Below are 23,085 nucleotides of genomic sequence, written 5' to 3'. Positions count from 1 at the left end.
GATCGTTGTATATGTGTTTCAAATTTAAATCGTCTTGTTTGAAAATTACGAGACAATTAGCATTGTCTCTTATAAGATGTTTAGGTATTTTAGCATACGTTTGACATAAATAAAACGAATCAATTTTATTATGTCGTCCCATACTAAAGTATTCGCGTATGACATCTTGGTTGTCGCACGCTACATCGTCGAAAATGAAAATACTGTTCGGTTTAGCCTCCGACGGATGCATAATGCTTTCACCGGCGTTAAATGTAAAATAACGAATACCTTTTATTTATTTCAGCAGTTGATCCAGGTAAATATATTTTGGTTGGTTCAAAGATCGCGAATAAATGTATACGTTTTCAAATTTTACACCGTTCTCCTGTTCGATTAAATTAATCATCACGTTAGTTTTACCGCAATTCGAAGGACCCACGATAATACATCTTATTGTTGCGGGAAACAATTTACCATGCCTCTTGTAAGATTTTTCGTGAAACGTATTATTTTCAATATCTAATGTAGTACTTTGTTTAATAAGTTTCATAATGTGATTGTTTTCTAAAACACCGTACTATTCATAATGATATAAAATAGATGACTTACAAACTTTTTATATTAGTTTGTACTAACAAAACGAACACACACGATCGTCAGCATGAAATGTTACGCATCAGGTAACGGTTTATTAAATACGGTAATCAACAAATTGCCTTTTGAAATGCATATTCCGGGGTATAATTGGTGCGGCCCCGGTACAAAAGTTGAAAAACGTCTCGCTAAAAACGATTCCGGCATAAACGGTTTTTACAATGCATGCAAACAACACGATATCGCCTATTCAACGGAAAGTGATTTAAACAAACGTCACGAGGCAGATAAAGTATTAGCTTCCAAGGCTTTAGCGAGATTTAAAGCTAAAAATTCCGGGTGGAAGGAGAAAATTGCCGCTTTAGGAGTAACGGCGGCAATGAAAACAAAATTAAAACTCGGAATGGGCATTCCAAATACAGACCGCGGCGGTGGTGGTTACTATTACCGTTCCAGGAGATTAATTCAAACTTGTTTAAAAAAACTACAAAAAACTAAAAAAAGTTTATACGAAATTGAGGATTCTTTAGCCAAGATGATAAATCAGAAAGAGAAAAAGAATATTTGCAGCCAAAAGAAGAAAAAGAAGACACAGCAGCGAAAAGAAAACAACAAATCGAAACCACAGACATATGAAGATAAGAAAGATTTTGATATCGCAGACGATTATCCATTAGATAGAGTTCGACCTAAAAGCATTCTAAATGATGATGAAGATAATGAAATTTCAAAAAAGAAACCTCGTATCGTATTAGTTCATAATCGGAAAAGAAAAGCTGCCACGATTGATAGAAATGAAATAAAAAGGACAAAAAGATTAAACGTAGAAGATAATGAGAAAAACATAGAAATGGATGATTCTATCAAAAATATCGAATATTGATAATAGAAAATGAAAATTAAAAGTAAGTATACACACCACCTAAAAACTTCAAATTATAAATAGTGAATAAAGATGGAAAACACTTTCAGTACTAATTAGAAGTTGTAATCGGTACAATGGTCAGAAGAAAAAACACTAATCCAAGAAAACGTAAAACAAGTGCGATACAACGACGACGGCGACGAGAGAAAAAAATTGGCTTTACAAATGCTACTAAACGAATTAAAAAACACGTTATTAAACAAAAACCTAGTACTTATGGTGATGCAATTCGTGTCGCATTAAAGGCGGCTCAGAGTTTAAAAAATAAAATCAAACCTAATCGTATCGTACCGATACCAAAAACGGGTGGTGTTTTACCGCTCATTCCGATATTTGCTGGACTTTCGGCGCTCGGTGCTCTTTCCGGTGGAGCTGCGGGTATCGCGAAAGCTGTAAACGATGCGAAATCGGCAACGAAACAATTGCAAGAATCGCAACGCCACAACAAAACCATGGAAGCTATCGCAATGGGTAAAGGCATATACTTAAAACCGTATAAAACAGGAATGGGACTTTTTCTTAAGCCATATAACCGTTAACAAATAAATAGTAAACTTAGTACCGGCGTCGCAATTGCAGTACAAATTAATAAAATGAATAAGAAGCAAATACCTAACGATTATCCGTTAACGAATATTCAGTTGGAAAAGTATGCTAAAAAGTTGTTGAAAATACCTTGGTTTAGGGGTGTTTTTATGCGAGATAATCTGCCCAGAAAAATAAGAAAAAATGAACGAGGTATAATCAACTTGGACAGTAGAAGCGGAACCGGAACCCACTGGACATGTTACAAAAAACAGGGACCTAATATCATGTATTTTGACAGTTATGGAAATCTACCTCCGCCACTGGAAGCATTGACATATTTCAATTCGAATGGACCGTGCAATATACGATACAATTACGATGTTTATCAAAAATTTAATACCGTGAATTGTGGTCAGCTATGTTTACATTTTCTTTCCGAATAAATTATTTATTATTAGCAAACTGTTATTCATTAATCCGATAACCTTTGTACAGATCGGTCGGTATGTATACGTTTACATTATCTGGTAAAGACTCGATACTTTCGACTAAAATATATCCTCCCATAGTTTTGGACGATTCAAAAAGTTATGCGATCGGATTGATCGACTTTGTTACTTTCAACACAATTCCCAATGTAGACAATTCCAACAATAAATTTTATATCGGAAGTCAAGTTATTGAAGTACCCGAAGGTAGTTATGAAATTAACGACATTGAAAAGTTTATAATGGAGAAGATTACGGAGAAAAACGAAACATTGAAAAAAGAAAAACAAAATAAACAACAAAAAACAAATGTGATTGAAAAGGAATTGTCGATGAATGACGAAATCGTTTTATTTATGAGGGCCAATCTTAATACACTAAAATACGAAATCAAATCCAACGAGATGATACATTTTGAAAAAGGTGATTCGATTGCAAAATTGTTGGGATTCAAAAATAGAAAACTGTCTGCCAATCAATTACACATATCCGAATTTCCGATAAATATTTCGAAAGTAAATTCTGTTTGTGTAGAATGTAATTTGATAAAGAATTCTTATAATAATAATAACTCAGTACATATACTACACATGTTTTATCCTAGTGTGCCGAGCGGATTTCGTATAATCGAAAAAGTGTCAAATGTTATATATTTACCTATAAATTCTAATTACATTGACGAAATAATCCTTAAAATAGTGGATCAAGACGGTAATTTGATTAATTTTCAAAGAGAAACGATAACAGTAAGAATACATTTAAAGGAAGTGGTGTCATAAAAAATGGTGCTCCTCTATAACCTCAACATTCCAAATGGCGTTTTCACGTCGTCGAATATAAAAGAAAATACGGATCTACATAGAGTTAATCATAGTCGATCGTTGAAACCGTTAACAGTCGAAAATTCCGAATTTCTTCGCTATCTGGGATTAACATTGAAGGGAAAAAACAAAAAGAAAAACGGCGTGTAAATTCCTCCTAAATATAACATTAACAATCCGTTCGGGTATACGAAGACTTATTGTCTTTTGCAAGTGTTTTGGAAGTTACTACAACCAGAAGAAGAAGAAGAAGAAGAACAAAGAAGATGAGTTTTAATATTCTGAACGTAGGTGAACAAGCATTTATGGACAATTCTATTATTAATTACGAGTTACATAGCTACACTCCATACGCAAATACGACATTAAATAATTCGGATGAAATACGGATTCCTATACAGGCTCAAGACGTTTACACTTTACCGACCAATAGTTACATGTATTTCGAAGGACGAATTGTCGACAGCGAAAAAAAAGTAAGCACGACTCTTAAACCGATCAATAATTTTATAGCGTTTCTTTTCGATGAAATTCGTTATGAAATTGGAGGGATCGTTATAGACAGGGTTAGAAATCCTGGAATTACAACTACTCTCAAAGGATTGGCATCTTTCACAAAAAATGAATGTGATCGATACGAACATGCCGGTTGGAATCACTTGCAAAATCCCGAAATAACAAACAAAGATGGATATTTCAATGTAAACGTTCCTCTTAAAAATTTAATGGGATTTTTTGAAGATTTCAAAAAAATTCTAATCAATATGAGACAAGAATTGGTTTTAATTCGAAGCTCCAACGATAATAACGCCGTCATATCTACGAAAGAAAACGAAAAACCCAAAATAGAATTATATAAAGCGATATGGAGAATACCGCACATACAAGTAGCAGATGTGGAAAAGCTACGACTTCTCAAGTATATAGAGAAAGGACGAGAATTAGAATTGGCTTTTAGAAGTTGGGAATTGCACGAATATCCATTGTTACAGGAAACGTGGAACGTTAAAGCCACAAATCAACTTGAAAAACCTCGATTTGTTTTAGTTGCTTTTCAAACTCTTCGAAAAAATAATGTTTCTAAAAATATGTCCAACTTTGACCATTGTAATTTAAGTAATATAAAATTGTATTTGAATTCAGAAACATATCCATATGATAACGTTAATTTAAATTTTACTAAAAATTATATCGCCATTTTATATGAAATGTACGCACAATTTCAACAATTTTACTATTATAAGCAAATAAGCGAACCCTGTTTAACATTTAAGACGTTTTTACAGTTGGCGCCTTTCATTGTAATAGATTGTAGTAGACAAAATGAAAGTTTAAAATCTGGTTCGGTAGATATTCGGCTGGAATTTGAAACTTCTCAGAATATTCCCGCAAACACAACCGCCTATTGTCTTATCATACATGATCGTTTATTAAAATACAATCCCCTCTCTAGCACTGTCAGAATTATTTAATTTTGTACTAATTTTTTGTATAGTTATTTGCAAATTAAAATAGTTTAACATGATGGTGATCTTTTATTTGCGCATGCTCTTATTAAAACTGTATAAAATGTATCAAACGTTGCAAATATTATTCATTGTGTAATTTATTGTTAATCTGTCAAGTTTAAACAAAAAACATGTTTCAAACAAAAATAATTTCTAGTCTGATTGTGACTTTGAATTTCATCGATTTTGTCGTCGTGCATACTCCAATCAAAGCAAACTCAATTTTGGAGAAAGTCTACGTTGAAAATTACACTTTTCCAATTGAACGAGGAACATTCTACCTATACGAAAAATCCAAAGAAAACATAACTTTGAAGCAGTGTCCGGCATTCCATTTTGACGGTGCTTTTCCCGTAGGAACGCAAATTCGAAATTCGTTTAATAAAACTATAGGTACAGTAATTGGTCAACATTTGAATTATTATCCGATATTTCCGAGAGAAAATACGATCATGTATTGTGGAAGATACGGCTTGGAAAATCTAATTGGAAATAAATCTATAATTGTTGAAAATTATGAATTTACATTAGATTATTTTAAAAAAAATTTTGTAGAACTATCTAGTCTAGATTATCAATGTTTTATTTATGCGTAAAATTATTTATATACTATTGAGAATTTAAATAAATATATTTATCGATGAATATGTTTTTATCTGCGCATCACCCAATCTCTGAAAAAAATAAGTGAAAAGTGCTACACCGTCAACTTATTCTAAATCTACGCAACAACAACAACAACAACCGAAAAAAAAGTGAAACAAGATGTTTCGGAAAACTCCAAAGTCTACTACTATAACGGTACCAAGTACTGTAATAGCTGTAACAAATCTTTTTGCTTTTGTGAAGAATCCATTAAAAATCATCCAATATGTAATATAAAATATTGTTCGCAATCAACAAATCGTTCGAACAATATAAGTTTATATTGCGACGAAGTTATTCCATCATCGTCGTCGTCGTCGTCGTCGTCGTCACCACCAGCGGCCAAAAAAACAAGAATTTAGAACATACCCTATAGAAGAAGAAGAAGAAGAAATACGTTGTGGTGTTTAGCAAATTTATATCGGATGTCAATACTTTGTAAATGTTTTCAATAAATCATCAATTTTATCGCTGCACATTTATTTAATTGTATTCACCTCGACAACCTTTTTAGATATTATTTTGTTTTCTATTCAAACTTATCAATGTAAATGTTTTAAATAAATCATCAATTTTATCGGTGCACATTTATTTAATTGCATTCACCTCGACAACCTTTTTAGATATTAATTTGTTTTCTATTCAAACTTATCAATGTAAATGTCTTAAATAAATCATCAATTTTATCGGTGCACACTTATTTAATTATATCGACCAGCGCGCATACACGACGACGACGCGATAACGTGCCGGCCCAGTTACGCTAGGGGAACAGCGCGCGCGTCGGCGGCGGCGTTTATCTCCGAAGGTTCGCGGTTCGAATCCCGCCCGCGCGAGACATCGGCGGCGGCGGCGGCGGTCGTTTTTTCGGCTCTCAAAAATTTCTCACCCCCGCACCCCCACACCCCCCGTAGTGTCGAAAAGGCACTACGAAATTTATTTTTTCTACGAACCCCTTTTTTTACCGGGGTGCAATTGCCAAAAAGGCACTAGCGACTATGACGTCATAAAATGTTTTTTAATCAGTGACACCACTTTTTCCCCAAGGGGAGGCGCCAAAAAGGCACTATGACGTCACACCTCGACACAGGTGTAATTACCTTACCCACCCCCAGGGGTCCCCGTACACCTGTCTACACCCTAATGGTGACAGTTTCCACTTCTTCGGCGTGACCTTTACTTCTTTTACATGACCCCCCTTACGAAGAACTGGCTTTGGTACACTGCTGATGGAAAATGCCATCGGTGACCTTGAATCGTCACAGTCCCGCGTTAGAATAACTACTTTAGCGAACTGAAATCTACATTAAAACTGCAGATAACTACTTAAAAATTCACTTCCTTGAATTGATAATAAGTTTTTTGATACAAACAGTTATATATTCATGTCAATATCTTTCAAATTCTAGTCAAAATCGGCGTCTTTGGGCATTTTAGTAACGAAAACCTTAATAAACTATTAGATTTCGACGTAAGGCAACCTTTCTGAGTCAAATAGTTGCCGATTTCGAAAATATCTTAGTCAGAATCTGCTTTTTCGCCTCTTATTGTACCCAAATCTACCTTAGAAATGCAGATATATACTTAAAACACCTTCTTTTGGGACAAATAATTGGTTTTCGCCCTTGATTTACGGAAGATTATAGCCAAAACATGCATTTTCATAACTTAGCGAACTGAAATCTACATTAAAACTGCAGATAACTACTTAAAAATTCACTTCCTTGAATTGATAATAGGTTTTTCTTTGTCATTTTAAACAGATTCCAGTCAAAATCGGCTTCTTCGATTCATATCGTATCTAAAACCGCATCAAAACTGCAAATATCAGTTTAAACTATCATTTTTTGATACAAACAGTTCATGTCAATATCTTTCAAATTCTAGTCAAAATCGGCGTCTTTGGGCATTTTAGTAACGAAAACCTTAATAAACTATTAGATTTCGACGTAAGGCAACCTTTCTGAGTCAAATAGTTGCCGATTTCGATAAAATCTTAGTCAGAATCTGCTTTTTCGCCTCTTATTGTACCCAAATCTACCTTAGAAATGCAGATATATACTTAAAACACCTTCTTTTGGGACAAATAATTGGTTTTCGCCCTTGATTTACGGAAGATTATAGCCAAAACATGCATTTTCATAACTTAGCGAACTGAAATCTACATTAAAACTGCAGATAACTACTTAAAAATTCACTTCCTTGAATTGATAATAGGTTTTTCTTTGTCATTTTAAACAGATTCCAGTCAAAATCGGCTTCTCGAACTCATATCGTACCTAAAACCGCATCAAAACTGCAAATATCAGTTTAAACTATCATTTTTTGATACAAACAGTTATATATTCATGTCAATATCTTTCAAATTCTAGTCAAAATCGGCGTCTTTGGGCATTTTAGTAACGAAAACATTAATAAACTATTAGATTTCGACGTAAGGCAACCTTTCTGAGTCAAATAGTTGCCGATTTCGATAAAATCTTAGTCAGAATCTGCTTTTTCGCCTCTTATTGTACCCAAATCTACCTTAGAAATGAAGATATATACTTAAAACACCTTCTTTTGGGACAAATAATTGGTTTTCGCCCTTGATTTACGGAAGATTATAGCCAAAACATGCATTTTTATAACTTAGCGAACTGAAATCTACATTAAAACTGCAGATAGCTACTTAAAAATTCACTTCCTTGAATTGATAATAGGTTTTTCTTTGTCATTTTAAACAGATTCCAGTCAAAATCGCTTCTTCGATTCATATCGTATCTAAAACCGCATCAAAACTGCAAATATCAGTTTAAACTATCATTTTTTGATACAAACAGTTATATATTCATGTCAATATCTTTCAAATTCTAGTCAAAATCGGCGTCTTTGGGCATTTTAGTAACGAAAACCTTAATAAACTATTAGATTTCGACGTAAGGCAACCTTTCTGAGTCAAATAGTTGCCGATTTCGAAAATATCTTAGTCAGAATCTGCTTTTTCGCCTCTTATTGTACCCAAATCTACCTTAGAAATGCAGATATATACTTAAAACACCTTCTTTTGGGACAAATAATTGGTTTTCGCCCTTGATTTACGGAAGATTATAGCCAAAACATGCATTTTCATAACTTAGCGAACTGAAATCTACATTAAAACTGCAGATAACTACTTAAAAATTCACTTCCTTGAATTGATAATAGGTTTTTCTTTGTCATTTTAAACAGATTCCAGTCAAAATCGGCTTCTCGAACTCATATCGTACCTAAAACCGCATCAAAACTGCAAATATCAGTTTAAACTATCATTTTTTGATACAAACAGTTATATATTCATGTCAATATCTTTCAAATTCTAGTCAAAATCGGCGTCTTTGGGCATTTTAGTAACGAAAACATTAATAAACTATTAGATTTCGACGTAAGGCAACCTTTCTGAGTCAAATAGTTGCCGATTTCGATAAAATCTTAGTCAGAATCTGCTTTTTCGCCTCTTATTGTACCCAAATCTACCTTAGAAATGAAGATATATACTTAAAACACCTTCTTTTGGGACAAATAATTGGTTTTCGCCCTTGATTTACGGAAGATTATAGCCAAAACATGCATTTTTATAACTTAGCGAACTGAAATCTACATTAAAACTGCAGATAGCTACTTAAAAATTCACTTCCTTGAATTGATAATAGGTTTTTCTTTGTCATTTTAAACAGATTCCAGTCAAAATCGCTTCTTCGATTCATATCGTATCTAAAACCGCATCAAAACTGCAAATATCAGTTTAAACTATCATTTTTTGATACAAACAGTTATATATTCATGTCAATATCTTTCAAATTCTAGTCAAAATCGGCGTCTTTGGGCATTTTAGTAACGAAAACCTTAATAAACTATTAGATTTCGACGTAAGGCAACCTTTCTGAGTCAAATAGTTGCCGATTTCGAAAATATCTTAGTCAGAATCTGCTTTTTCGCCTCTTATTGTACCCAAATCTACCTTAGAAATGCAGATATATACTTAAAACACCTTCTTTTGGGACAAATAATTGGTTTTCGCCCTTGATTTACGGAAGATTATAGCCAAAACATGCATTTTCATAACTTAGCGAACTGAAATCTACATTAAAACTGCAGATAACTACTTAAAAATTCACTTCCTTGAATTGATAATAGGTTTTTCTTTGTCATTTTAAACAGATTCCAGTCAAAATCGGCTTCTTCGATTCATATCGTATCTAAAACCGCATCAAAACTGCAAATATCAGTTTAAACCAGCATTTTTTGATACAAACAGTTATATATTCATGTCAATATCTTTCAAATTCTAGTCAAAATCGGCGTCTTTGGGCATTTTAGTAACGAAAACCTTAATAAACTATTAGATTTCGACGTAAGGCAACCTTTCTGAGTCAAATAGTTGCCGATTTCGATAAAATCTTAGTCAGAATCTGCTTTTTCGCCTCTTATTGTACCCAAATCTACCTTAGAAATGCAGATATATACTTAAAACACCTTCTTTTGGGACAAATAATTGGTTTTCGCCCTTGATTTACGGAAGATTATAGCCAAAACATGCATTTTCATAACTTAGCGAACTGAAATCTACATTAAAACTGCAGATAACTACTTAAAAATTCACTTCCTTAAATTGATAATAGGTTTTTCTTTGTCATTTTAAACAGATTCCAGTCAAAATCGGCTTCTTCGATTCATATCGTATCTAAAACCGCATCAAAACTGCAAATATCAGTTTAAACTATCATTTTTTGATACAAACAGTTCATGTCAATATCTTTCAAATTCTAGTCAAAATCGGCGTCTTTGGGCATTTTAGTAACGAAAACCTTAATAAACTATTAGATTTCGACGAAAGGCAACCTTTCTGAGTCAAATAGTTGCCGATTTCGATAAAATCTTAGTCAGAATCTGCTTTTTAGCCTCTTATTGTACCCAAATCTACCTTAGAAATGCAGATATATACTTAAAACACCTTCTTTTGGGACAAATAATTGGTTTTCGCCCTTGATTTACGGAAGATTATAGCCAAAACATGCATTTTCATAACTTAGCGAACTGAAATCTACATTAAAACTGCAGATAACAACTTAAAAATTCACTTCCTTGAATTGATAATAGGTTTTTCTTTGACATTTTAAACAGATTCCAGTCAAAATCGGCTTCTTCGACTCATATCGTACCTAAAACCGCATCAAAACTGCAAATATCAGTTTAAACTATCATTTTTTGATACAAACAGTTATATATTCATGTCAATATCTTTCAAATTCTAGTCAAAATCGGCGTCTTTGGGCATTTTAGTAACGAAAACCTTAATAAACTATTAGATTTCGACGTAAGGCAACCTTTCTGAGTCAAATAGTTGCCGATTTCGATAAAATCTTAATCAGAATCTGCTTTTTCGCCTCTTATTGTACCCAAATCTACCTTAGAAATGCAGATATATACTTAAAACACCTTCTTTTGGGACAAATAATTGGTTTTCGCCCTTGATTTACGGAAGATTATAGCCAAAACATGCATTTTCATAACTTAGCGAACTGAAATCTACATTAAAACTGCAGATAACTACTTAAAAATTCACTTCCTTGAATTGGTAATAGGTTTTTCTTTGTCATTTTAAACAGATTCCAGTCAAAATCGGCTTCTTCGATTCATATCGTATCCAAAAACCGCATCAAAACTGCAAATATCAGTTTAAACTATCATTTTTTGATACAAACAGTTATATATTCATGTCAATGTCTTTCAAATTCTAGTCAAACTCGGCGTCTTTGGGCATTTTAGTAACGAAAACTTTAATAAACTATTAGATTTCGACGTAAGGCAACCTTTCTGAGTCAAATAGTTGCCGATTTCGATAAAATCTTAGTCAGAATCTGCTTTTTCGCCTCTTATTGTACCCAAATCTACCTTAGAAATGAAGATATATACTTAAAACACCTTCTTTTGGGACAAATAATTGGTTTTCGCCCTTGATTTACGGAAGATTATAGCCAAAACATGCATTTTTATAACTTAGCGAACTGAAATCTACATTAAAACTGCAGATAGCTACTTAAAAATTCACTTCCTTGAATTGATAATAGGTTTTTCTTTGTCATTTTAAACAGATTCCAGTCAAAATCGCTTCTTCGATTCATATCGTATCTAAAACCGCATCAAAACTGCAAATATCAGTTTAAACTATCATTTTTTGATACAAACAGTTATATATTCATGTCAATATCTTTCAAATTCTAGTCAAAATCGGCGTCTTTGGGCATTTTAGTAACGAAAACCTTAATAAACTATTAGATTTCGACGTAAGGCAACCTTTCTGAGTCAAATAGTTGCCGATTTCGAAAATATCTTAGTCAGAATCTGCTTTTTCGCCTCTTATTGTACCCAAATCTACCTTAGAAATGCAGATATATACTTAAAACACCTTCTTTTGGGACAAATAATTGGTTTTCGCCCTTGATTTACGGAAGATTATAGCCAAAACATGCATTTTCATAACTTAGCGAACTGAAATCTACATTAAAACTGCAGATAACTACTTAAAAATTCACTTCCTTGAATTGATAATAGGTTTTTCTTTGTCATTTTAAACAGATTCCAGTCAAAATCGGCTTCTTCGATTCATATCGTATCTAAAACCGCATCAAAACTGCAAATATCAGTTTAAACCAGCATTTTTTGATACAAACAGTTATATATTCATGTCAATATCTTTCAAATTCTAGTCAAAATCGGCGTCTTTGGGCATTTTAGTAACGAAAACCTTAATAAACTATTAGATTTCGACGTAAGGCAACCTTTCTGAGTCAAATAGTTGCCGATTTCGTTAAAATCTTAGTCAGAATCTGCTTTTTCGCCTCTTATTGTACCCAAATCTACCTTAGAAATGCAGATATATACTTAAAACACCTTCTTTTGGGACAAATAATTGGTTTTCGCCCTTGATTTACGGAAGATTATAGCCAAAACATGCATTTTCATAACTTAGCGAACTGAAATCTACATTAAAACTGCAGATAACTACTTAAAAATTCACTTCCTTAAATTGATAATAGGTTTTTCTTTGTCATTTTAAACAGATTCCAGTCAAAATCGGCTTCTTCGATTCATATCGTATCTAAAACCGCATCAAAACTGCAAATATCAGTTTAAACTATCATTTTTTGATACAAACAGTTCATGTCAATATCTTTCAAATTCTAGTCAAAATCGGCGTCTTTGGGCATTTTAGTAACGAAAACCTTAATAAACTATTAGATTTCGACGAAAGGCAACCTTTCTGAGTCAAATAGTTGCCGATTTCGATAAAATCTTAGTCAGAATCTGCTTTTTAGCCTCTTATTGTACCCAAATCTACCTTAGAAATGCAGATATATACTTAAAACACCTTCTTTTGGGACAAATAATTGGTTTTCGCCCTTGATTTACGGAAGATTATAGCCAAAACATGCATTTTCATAACTTAGCGAACTGAAATCTACATTAAAACTGCAGATAACAACTTAAAAATTCACTTCCTTGAATTGATAATAGGTTTTTCTTTGACATTTTAAACAGATTCCAGTCAAAATCGGCTTCTTCGACTCATATCGTACCTAAAACCGCATCAAAACTGCAAATATCAGTTTAAACTATCATTTTTTGATACAAACAGTTATATATTCATGTCAATATCTTTCAAATTCTAGTCAAAATCGGCGTCTTTGGGCATTTTAGTAACGAAAACCTTAATAAACTATTAGATTTCGACGTAAGGCAACCTTTCTGAGTCAAATAGTTGCCGATTTCGATAAAATCTTAATCAGAATCTGCTTTTTCGCCTCTTATTGTACCCAAATCTACCTTAGAAATGCAGATATATACTTAAAACACCTTCTTTTGGGACAAATAATTGGTTTTCGCCCTTGATTTACGGAAGATTATAGCCAAAACATGCATTTTCATAACTTAGCGAACTGAAATCTACATTAAAACTGCAGATAACTACTTAAAAATTCACTTCCTTGAATTGGTAATAGGTTTTTCTTTGTCATTTTAAACAGATTCCAGTCAAAATCGGCTTCTTCGATTCATATCGTATCCAAAAACCGCATCAAAACTGCAAATATCAGTTTAAACTATCATTTTTTGATACAAACAGTTATATATTCATGTCAATGTCTTTCAAATTCTAGTCAAACTCGGCGTCTTTGGGCATTTTAGTAACGAAAACCTTAATAAACTATTAGATTTCGACGTAAGGCAACCTTTCTGAGTCAAATAGTTGCCGATTTCGATAAAATCTTAGTCAGAATCTGCTTTTTCGCCTCTTATTGTACCCAAATCTACCTTAGAAATGCAGATATATACTTAAAACACCTTCTTTTGGGACAAATAATTGGTTTTCGGCCTTGATTTACGGAAGATTATAGCCAAAACATGCATTTTCATAACTTAGCGAACTGAAATCTACATTAAAACTGCAGATAACTACTTAAAAATTCACTTCCTTGAATTGATAATAGGTTTTTCTTTGTCATTTTAAACAGATTCCAGTCAAAATCGGCTTCTTCGATTCATATCGTATCTAAAACCGCATCAAAACTGCAAGTATCAGTTTAAACTATCATTTTTTGATACAAACAGTTATATATTCATGTCAATATCTTTCAAATTCTAGTCAAAATTCTTCGTCTTTGGGCATTTTAGTAACGAAAACCTTAATAAACTATTAGATTTCGACGTAAGGCAACCTTTCTGAGTCAAATAGTTGCCGATTTCGATAAAATCTTAATCAGAATCTGCTTTTTCGCCTCTTATTGTACCCAAATCTACCTTAGAAATGCAGATATATACTTAAAACACCTTCTTTTGGGACAAATAATTGGTTTTCGCCCTTGATTTACGGAAGATTATAGCCAAAACATGCATTTTCATAACTTAGCGAACTGAAATCTACATTAAAACTGCAGATAACTACTTAAAAATTCACTTCCTTGAATTGATAATAGGTTTTTCTTTGTCATTTTAAACAGATTCCAGTCAAAATCGGCTTCTTCGATTCATATCGTATCTAAAACCGCATCAAAACTGCAAATATCAGTTTAAACTATCATTTTTTGATACAAACAGTTCATGTCAATATCTTTCAAATTCTAGTCAAAATCGGCGTCTTTGGGCATTTTAGTAACGAAAACCTTAATAAACTATTAGATTTCGACGTAAGGCAACCTTTCTGAGTCAAATAGTTGCCGATTTCGATAAAATCTTAGTCAGAATCTGCTTTTTCGCCTCTTATTGTATACAAATCTACCTTAGAAATGCAGATATATACTTAAAACACCTTCTTTTGGGACAAATAATTTGTTTTCGCCCTTGATTTACGGAAGATTATAGCCAAAACATGCATTTTCAAAACTTAGCGAACTGAAATCTACATTAAAACTGCAGATAACAACTTAAAAATTCACTTCCTTGAATTGATAACAGGTTTTTCTTTGTCATTTTAAACAGATTCCAGCCAAAATCGGCTTCTTCGACTCATATCGTACCTAAAACCGCATCAAAACTGCAAATATCAGTTTAAACTATCATTTTTTGATACAAACAGTTATATATTCATGTCAATATCTTTCAAATTCTAGTCAAAATCGGCGTCTTTGGGCATTTTAGTAACGAAAACCTTAATAAACTATTAGATTTCGACGTAAGGCAACCTTTCTGAGTCAAATAGTTGCCGATTTCGATAAAATCTTAATCAGAATCTGCTTTTTCGCCTCTTATTGTACCCAAATCTACCTTAGAAATGCAGATATATACTTAAAACACCTTCTTTTGGGACAAATAATTGGTTTTCGCCCTTGATTTACGGAAGATTATAGCCAAAACATGCATTTTCATTACTTAGCGAACTGAAATCTACATTAAAACTGCAGATAACTACTTAAAAATTCACTTCCTTGAATTGATAATAGGTTTTTCTTTGTCATTTTAAACAGATTCCAGTCAAAATCGGCTTCTTCGATTCATATCGTATCTAAAACCGCATCAAAACTGCAAATATCAGTTTAAACTATCATTTTTTGATACAAACAGTTATATATTCATGTCAATGTCTTTCAAATTCTAGTCAAAATCGGCGTCTTTGGGCATTTTAGTAACGAAAACCTTAATAAACTATTAGATTTCGACGTAAGGCAACCTTTCTGAGTCAAATAGTTGCCGATTTCGATAAAATCTTAGTCAGAATCTGCTTTTTCGCCTCTTATTGTACCCAAATCTACCTTAGAAATGCAGATATATACTTAAAACACCTTCTTTTGGGACAAATAATAGGTTTTCGGCCTTGATTTACGGAAGATTATAGCCAAAACATCCATTTTCATAACTTAGCGAACCGAAATCTACATTAAAACTGCAGATAACTACTTAAAAATTCACTTCCTTGAATTGATAATAGGTTTTTCTTTGTCATTTTAAACAGATTCCAGTCAAAATCGGCTTCTTCGATTCATATCGTATCTAAAACCGCATCAAAACTGCAAATATCAGTTTAAACTATCATTTTTTGATACTAACAGTTATATATTCATGTCAATATCTTTCAAATTCTAGTCAAAATCGGCGTCTTTGGGCATTTTAGTAACGAAAACCTTAATAAACTATTAGATTTCGACGTAAGGCAACCTTTCTGAGTCAAATAGTTGCCGATTTCGATAAAATCTTAGTCAGAATCTGCTTTTTCGCCTCTTATTGTACCCAAATCTACCTTAGAAATGCAGATATATACTTAAAACACCTTCTTTTGGGACAAATAATTGGTTTTCGCCCTTGATTTACGGAAGATTATAGCCAAAACATGCATTTTCATAACTTAGCGAACTGAAATCTACATTAAAACTGCAGATAACTACTTAAAAATTCACTTCCTTGAATTGATAATAGGTTTTTCTTTGTCATTTTAAACAGATTCCAGTCAAAATCGGCTTCTTCGATTCATATCGTATCTAAAACCGCATCAAAACTGCAAATATCAGTTTAAACTATCATTTTTTGATACAAACAGTTATATATTCATGTCAATATCTTTCAAATTCTAGTCAAAATCGGCGTCTTTGGGCATTTTAGTAACGAAAACCTTAATAAACTATTAGATTTCGACGTATGGCAACCTTTTTGAGTCAAATAGTTGCCGATTTCGATAATATCTTAGTCAGAATCTGCTTTTTCGCCTCTTATTGTACCCAAATCTACCTTAGAAATGCACATATATATACTTAAAACACCTTCTTTTGGGACAAATAGTTGGTTTTCGCCCTTGATTTACGGAAGATTATAGCCAAAACATGCATTTTCATAACTTAGCGAACTGAAATCTACATTAAAACTGCAGATAACTACTTAAAAATTCACTTCCTTGAATTGATAATAGGTTTTTCTTTGTCATTTTAAACAGATTCCAGTCAAAATCGGCTTCTTCGATTCATATCGTATCTAAAACCTCATCAAAACTGCAAATATCAGTTTAAACTATCATTTTTTGATACAAACAGTTATATATTCATGTCAATATCTTTCAAATTCTAGTCAAAATCGGCGTCTTTGGGCATTTTAGTAACGAAAACCTTAATAAACTATTAGATTTCGACGTAAGGCAACCTTTCTGAGTCAAATAGTTGCCGATTTCGATAAAATCTTAGTCAGAATCTGCTTTTTTGCCTCTTATTGTACCCAAATCTACCTTAGAAATGCAGATATATACTTAAAACACCTTCCTTTGGGACAAATAATTGGTTTTCGCCCTTGATTTATGGAAGATTATAGCCAAAACATGCATTTTCATAACTTAGCGAACTGAAATCTACATTAAAACTGCAGATAACTACTTAAAAATTCACTTCCTTGAATTGATAACAGGTTTTTCTTTGTCATTTTAAACAGATTCCAATCAAAATCGGCTTCTTCGATTCATATCGTATCTAAAACCGCATCAAAACTGCAAATATCAGTTTAAACTATCATTTTTTGATACAAACAGTTATATATTCATGTCAATATCTTTCAAATTCTAGTCAAAATCGGCGTCTTTGGGCATTTTAGTAACGAAAACCCTAATAAACTATTAGATTTCGACGTAAGGCAACCTTTCTGAGTCAAATAGTTGCCGATTTCGATAAAATCTTATTCAGAATCTGCTTTTTCGCCTCCTATTGTACCCAGATCTACCTTAGAAATGCAGATATATACTTAAAACACCTTCTTTTGGGACAAATAATTGGTTTTCGCCCTTGATTTACGGAAGATTATAGCCAAAACATGCATTTTCATAACTTAGCGAACTGAAATCTACATTAAAACTGCAGATAACTACTTAAAAATTCACTTCCTTGAATTGATAATAGGTTTTTCTTTGTCATTTTAAACAGATTCCAGTCAAAATCGGCTTCTTCGATTCATATCGTACCTAAAACCGCATCAAAACTGCAAATATCAGTTTAAACTATCATTTTTTGATACAAACAGTTATATATTCATGTCAATATCTTTCAAATTCTAGTCAAAATCGGCGTCTTTGGGCATTTTAGTAACGAAAACCTTAATAAACTATTAGATTTCGACGTAAGGCAACCTTTCTGAGTCAAATAGTTGCCGATTTCGAAAATATCTTAGTCAGAATCTGCTTTTTCGCCTCTTATTGTACCCAAATCTACCTTAGAAATGCAGATATATACTTAAAACACCTTCTTTTGGGACAAATAATTGGTTTTCGCCCTTGATTTACGGAAGATTATAGCCAAAACATGCATTTTCATAACTTAGCGAACTGAAATCTACATTAAAACTGCAGATAACTACTTAAAAATTCACTTCCTTGAATTGATAATAGGTTTTTCTTTGTCATTTTAAACAGATTCCAGTCAAAATCGGCTTCTTCGATTCATATCGTATCTAAAACCGCATCAAAACTGCAAATATCAGTTTAAACTATCATTTTTTGATACAAACAGTTCATGTCAATATCTTTCAAATTCTAGTCAAAATCGGCGTCTTTGGGCATTTTAGTAACGAAAACCTTAATAAACTATTAGATTTCGACGTAAGGCAACCTTTCTGAGTCAAATAGTTGCCGATTTCGATAAAATCTTAGTCAGAATCTGCTTTTTCGCCTCTTATTGTACCCAAATCTACCTTAGAAATGCAGATATATACTTAAAACACCTTCTTTTGGGACAAATAATTTGTTTTCGCCCTTGATTTACGGAAGATTATAGCCAAAACATGCATTTTCAAAACTTAGCGAACTGAAATCTACATTAAAACTGCAGATAACAACTTAAAAATTCACTTCCTTGAATTGATAATAGGTTTTTCTTTGTCATTTTAAACAGATTCCAGCCAAAATCGGCTTCTTCGACTCATATCGTACCTAAAACCGCATCAAAACTGCAAATATCAGTTTAAACTATCATTTTTTGATACAAACAGTTATATATTCATGTCAATATCTTTCAAATTCTAGTCAAAATCGGCGTCTTTGGGCATTTTAGTAACGAAAACCTTAATAAACTATTAGATTTCGACGTAAGGCAACCTTTCTGAGTCAAATAGTTGCCGATTTCGATAAAATCTTAATCAGAATCTGCTTTTTCGCCTCTTATTGTACCCAAATCTACCTTAGAAATGCAGATATATACTTAAAACACCTTCTTTTGGGACAAATAATTGGTTTTCGCCCTTGATTTACGGAAGATTATAGCCAAAACATGCATTTTCATTACTTAGCGAACTGAAATCTACATTAAAACTGCAGATAACTACTTAAAAATTCACTTCCTTGAATTGATAATAGGTTTTTCTTTGTCATTTTAAACAGATTCCAGTCAAAATCGGCTTCTTCGATTCATATCGTATCTAAAACCGCATCAAAACTGCAAATATCAGTTTAAACTATCATTTTTTGATACAAACAGTTATATATTCATGTCAATGTCTTTCAAATTCTAGTCAAAATCGGCGTCTTTGGGCATTTTAGTAACGAAAACCTTAATAAACTATTAGATTTCGACGTAAGGCAACCTTTCTGAGTCAAATAGTTGCCGATTTCGAAAATATCTTAGTCAGAATCTGCTTTTTCGCCTCTTATTGTACCCAAATCTACCTTAGAAATGCAGATATATACTTAAAACACCTTCTTTTGGGACAAATAATTGGTTTTCGCCCTTGATTTACGGAAGATTATAGCCAAAACATGCATTTTCATAACTTAGCGAACTGAAATCTACATTAAAACTGCAGATAACTACTTAAAAATTCACTTCCTTGAATTGATAATAGGTTTTTCTTTGTCATTTTAAACAGATTCCAGTCAAAATCGGCTTCTTCGATTCATATCGTATCTAAAACCGCATCAAAACTGCAAATATCAGTTTAAACTATCATTTTTTGATACAAACAGTTATATATTCATGTCAATATCTTTCAAATTCTAGTCAAAATCGGCGTCTTTGGGCATTTTAGTAACGAAAACCTTAATAAACTATTAGATTTCGACGTAAGGCAACCTTTCTGAGTCAAATAGTTGCCGATTTCGATAAAATCTTAGTCAGAATCTGCTTTTTCGCCTCTTATTGTACCCAAATCTACCTTAGAAATGCAGATATATACTTAAAACACCTTCTTTTGGGACAAATAATTTGTTTTCGCCCTTGATTTACGGAAGATTATAGCCAAAACATGCATTTTCAAAACTTAGCGAACTGAAATCTACATTAAAACTGCAGATAACAACTTAAAAATTCACTTCCTTGAATTGATAATAGGTTTTTCTTTGTCATTTTAAACAGATTCCAGCCAAAATCGGCTTCTTCGACTCATATCGTACCTAAAACCGCATCAAAACTGCAAATATCAGTTTAAACTATCATTTTTTGATACAAACAGTTATATATTCATGTCAATATCTTTCAAATTCTAGTCAAAATCGGCGTCTTTGGGCATTTTAGTAACGAAAACCTTAATAAACTATTAGATTTCGACGTAAGGCAACCTTTCTGAGTCAAATAGTTGCCGATTTCGATAAAATCTTAATCAGAATCTGCTTTTTCGCCTCTTATTGTACCCAAATCTACCTTAGAAATGCAGATATATACTTAAAACACCTTCTTTTGGGACAAATAATTGGTTTTCGCCCTTGATTTACGGAAGATTATAGCCAAAACATGCATTTTCATTACTTAGCGAACTGAAATCTACATTAAAACTGCAGATAACTACTTAAAAATTCACTTCCTTGAATTGATAATAGGTTTTTCTTTGTCATTTTAAACAGATTCCAGTCAAAATCGGCTTCTTCGATTCATATCGTATCTAAAACCGCATCAAAACTGCAAATATCAGTTTAAAGTATCATTTTTTGGTACAAATAGTTATATATTCATGTCAATGTCTTTCAAATTCTAGTCAAAATCGGCGTCTTTGGGCATTTTAGTAACGAAAACCTTAATAAACTATTAGATTTCGACGTAAGGCAACCTTTCTGAGTCCAATAGTTGCCGATTTCGATAAAATCTTAGTAGTCAGAATCTGCTTTTTCGCCTCTTATTGTACCCAAATCTACCTTAGAAATGCAGATATATACTTAAAACACCTTCTTTTGGGACAAATAATAGGTTTTCGGCCTTGATTTACGTAAGATTATAGCAAAAACATCCATTTTCATAACTTAGCGAACCGAAATCTACATTAAAACTGCAGATAACTACTTAAAAATTCACTTCCTTGAATTGATAATAGGTTTTTCTTTGTCATTTTAAACAGATTCCAGTCAAAATCGGCTTCTTCGATTCATATCGTATCTAAAACCGCATCAAAACTGCAAATATCAGTTTAAAATATCATTTTTTGATACTAACAGTTATATATTCATGTCAATATCTTTCAAATTCTAGTCAAAATCGGCGTCTTTGGGCATTTTAGTAACGAAAACCTTAATAAACTATTAGATTTCGACGTAAGGCAACCTTTCTGAGTCAAATAGTTGCCGATTTCGATAAAATCTTAGTCAGAATCTGCTTTTTCGCCTCTTATTGTACCCAAATCTACCTTAGAAATGCAGATATATACTTAAAACACCTTCTTTTGGGACAAATAATTGGTTTTCGCCCTTGATTTACGGAAGATTATAGCCAAAACATGCATTTTCATAACTTAGCGAACTGAAATCTACATTAAAACTGCAGATAACTACTTAAAAATTCACTTCCTTGAATTGATAATAGGTTTTTCTTTGTCATTTTAAACAGATTCCAGTCAAAATCGGCTTCTTCGATTCATATCGTATCTAAAACCGCATCAAAACTGCAAATATCAGTTTAAACTATCATTTTTTGATACAAACAGTTATATATTCATGTCAATATCTTTCAAATTCTAGTCAAAATCGGCGTCTTTGGGCATTTTAGTAACGAAAACCTTAATAAACTATTAGATTTCGACGTATGGCAACCTTTTTGAGTCAAATAGTTGCCGATTTCGATAATATCTTAGTCAGAATCTGCTTTTTCGCCTCTTATTGTACCCAAATCTACCTTAGAAATGCACATATTTATACTTAAAACACCTTCTTTTGGGACAAATAGTTGGTTTTCGCCCTTGATTTACGGAAGATTATAGCCAAAACATGCATTTTCATAACTTAGCGAACTGAAATCTACATTAAAACTGCAGATAACTACTTAAAAATTCACTTCCTTGAATTGATAATAGGTTTTTCTTTGTCATTTTAAGCAGATTCCAGTCAAAATCGGCTTCTTCGATTCATATCGTATCTAAAACCTCATCAAAACTGCAAATATCAGTTTAAACTATCATTTTTTGATACAAACAGTTATATATTCATGTCAATATCTTTCAAATTCTAGTCAAAATCGGCGTCTTTGGGCATTTTAGTAACGAAAACCTTAATAAACTATTAGATTTCGACGTAAGGCAACCTTTCTGAGTCAAATAGTTGCCGATTTCGATAAAATCTTAGTCAGAATCTGCTTTTTTGCCTCTTATTGTACCCAAATCTACCTTAGAAATGCAGATATATACTTAAAACACCTTCCTTTGGGACAAATAATTGGTTTTCGCCCTTGATTTATGGAAGATTATAGCCAAAACATGCATTTTCATAACTTAGCGAACTGAAATCTACATTAAAACTGCAGATAACTACTTAAAAATTCACTTCCTTGAATTGATAACAGGTTTTTCTTTGTCATTTTAAACAGATTTTAATCAAAATCGGCTTCTTCGATTCATATCGTATCTAAAACCGCATCAAAACTGCAAATATCAGTTTAAACTATCATTTTTTGATACAAACAGTTATATATTCATGTCAATATCTTTCAAATTCTAGTCAAAATCGGCGTCTTTGGGCATTTTAGTAACGAAAACCCTAATAAACTATTAGATTTCGACGTAAGGCAACCTTTCTGAGTCAAATAGTTGCCGATTTCGATAAAATCTTAGTCAGAATCTGCTTTTTCGCCTCCTATTGTACCCAGATCTACCTTAGAAATGCAGATATATACTTAAAACACCTTCTTTTGGGACAAATAATTGGT

This window comes from Cylas formicarius, unplaced genomic scaffold (genome assembly GCF_029955315.1).
Source record: "Cylas formicarius isolate icCylForm1 unplaced genomic scaffold, icCylForm1.1 PGA_scaffold_14__1_contigs__length_1757220, whole genome shotgun sequence".
NCBI classification, from domain to species: domain Eukaryota; kingdom Metazoa; phylum Arthropoda; class Insecta; order Coleoptera; family Brentidae; genus Cylas; species Cylas formicarius.
This window is presented reverse-complemented; position numbering follows the sequence as displayed.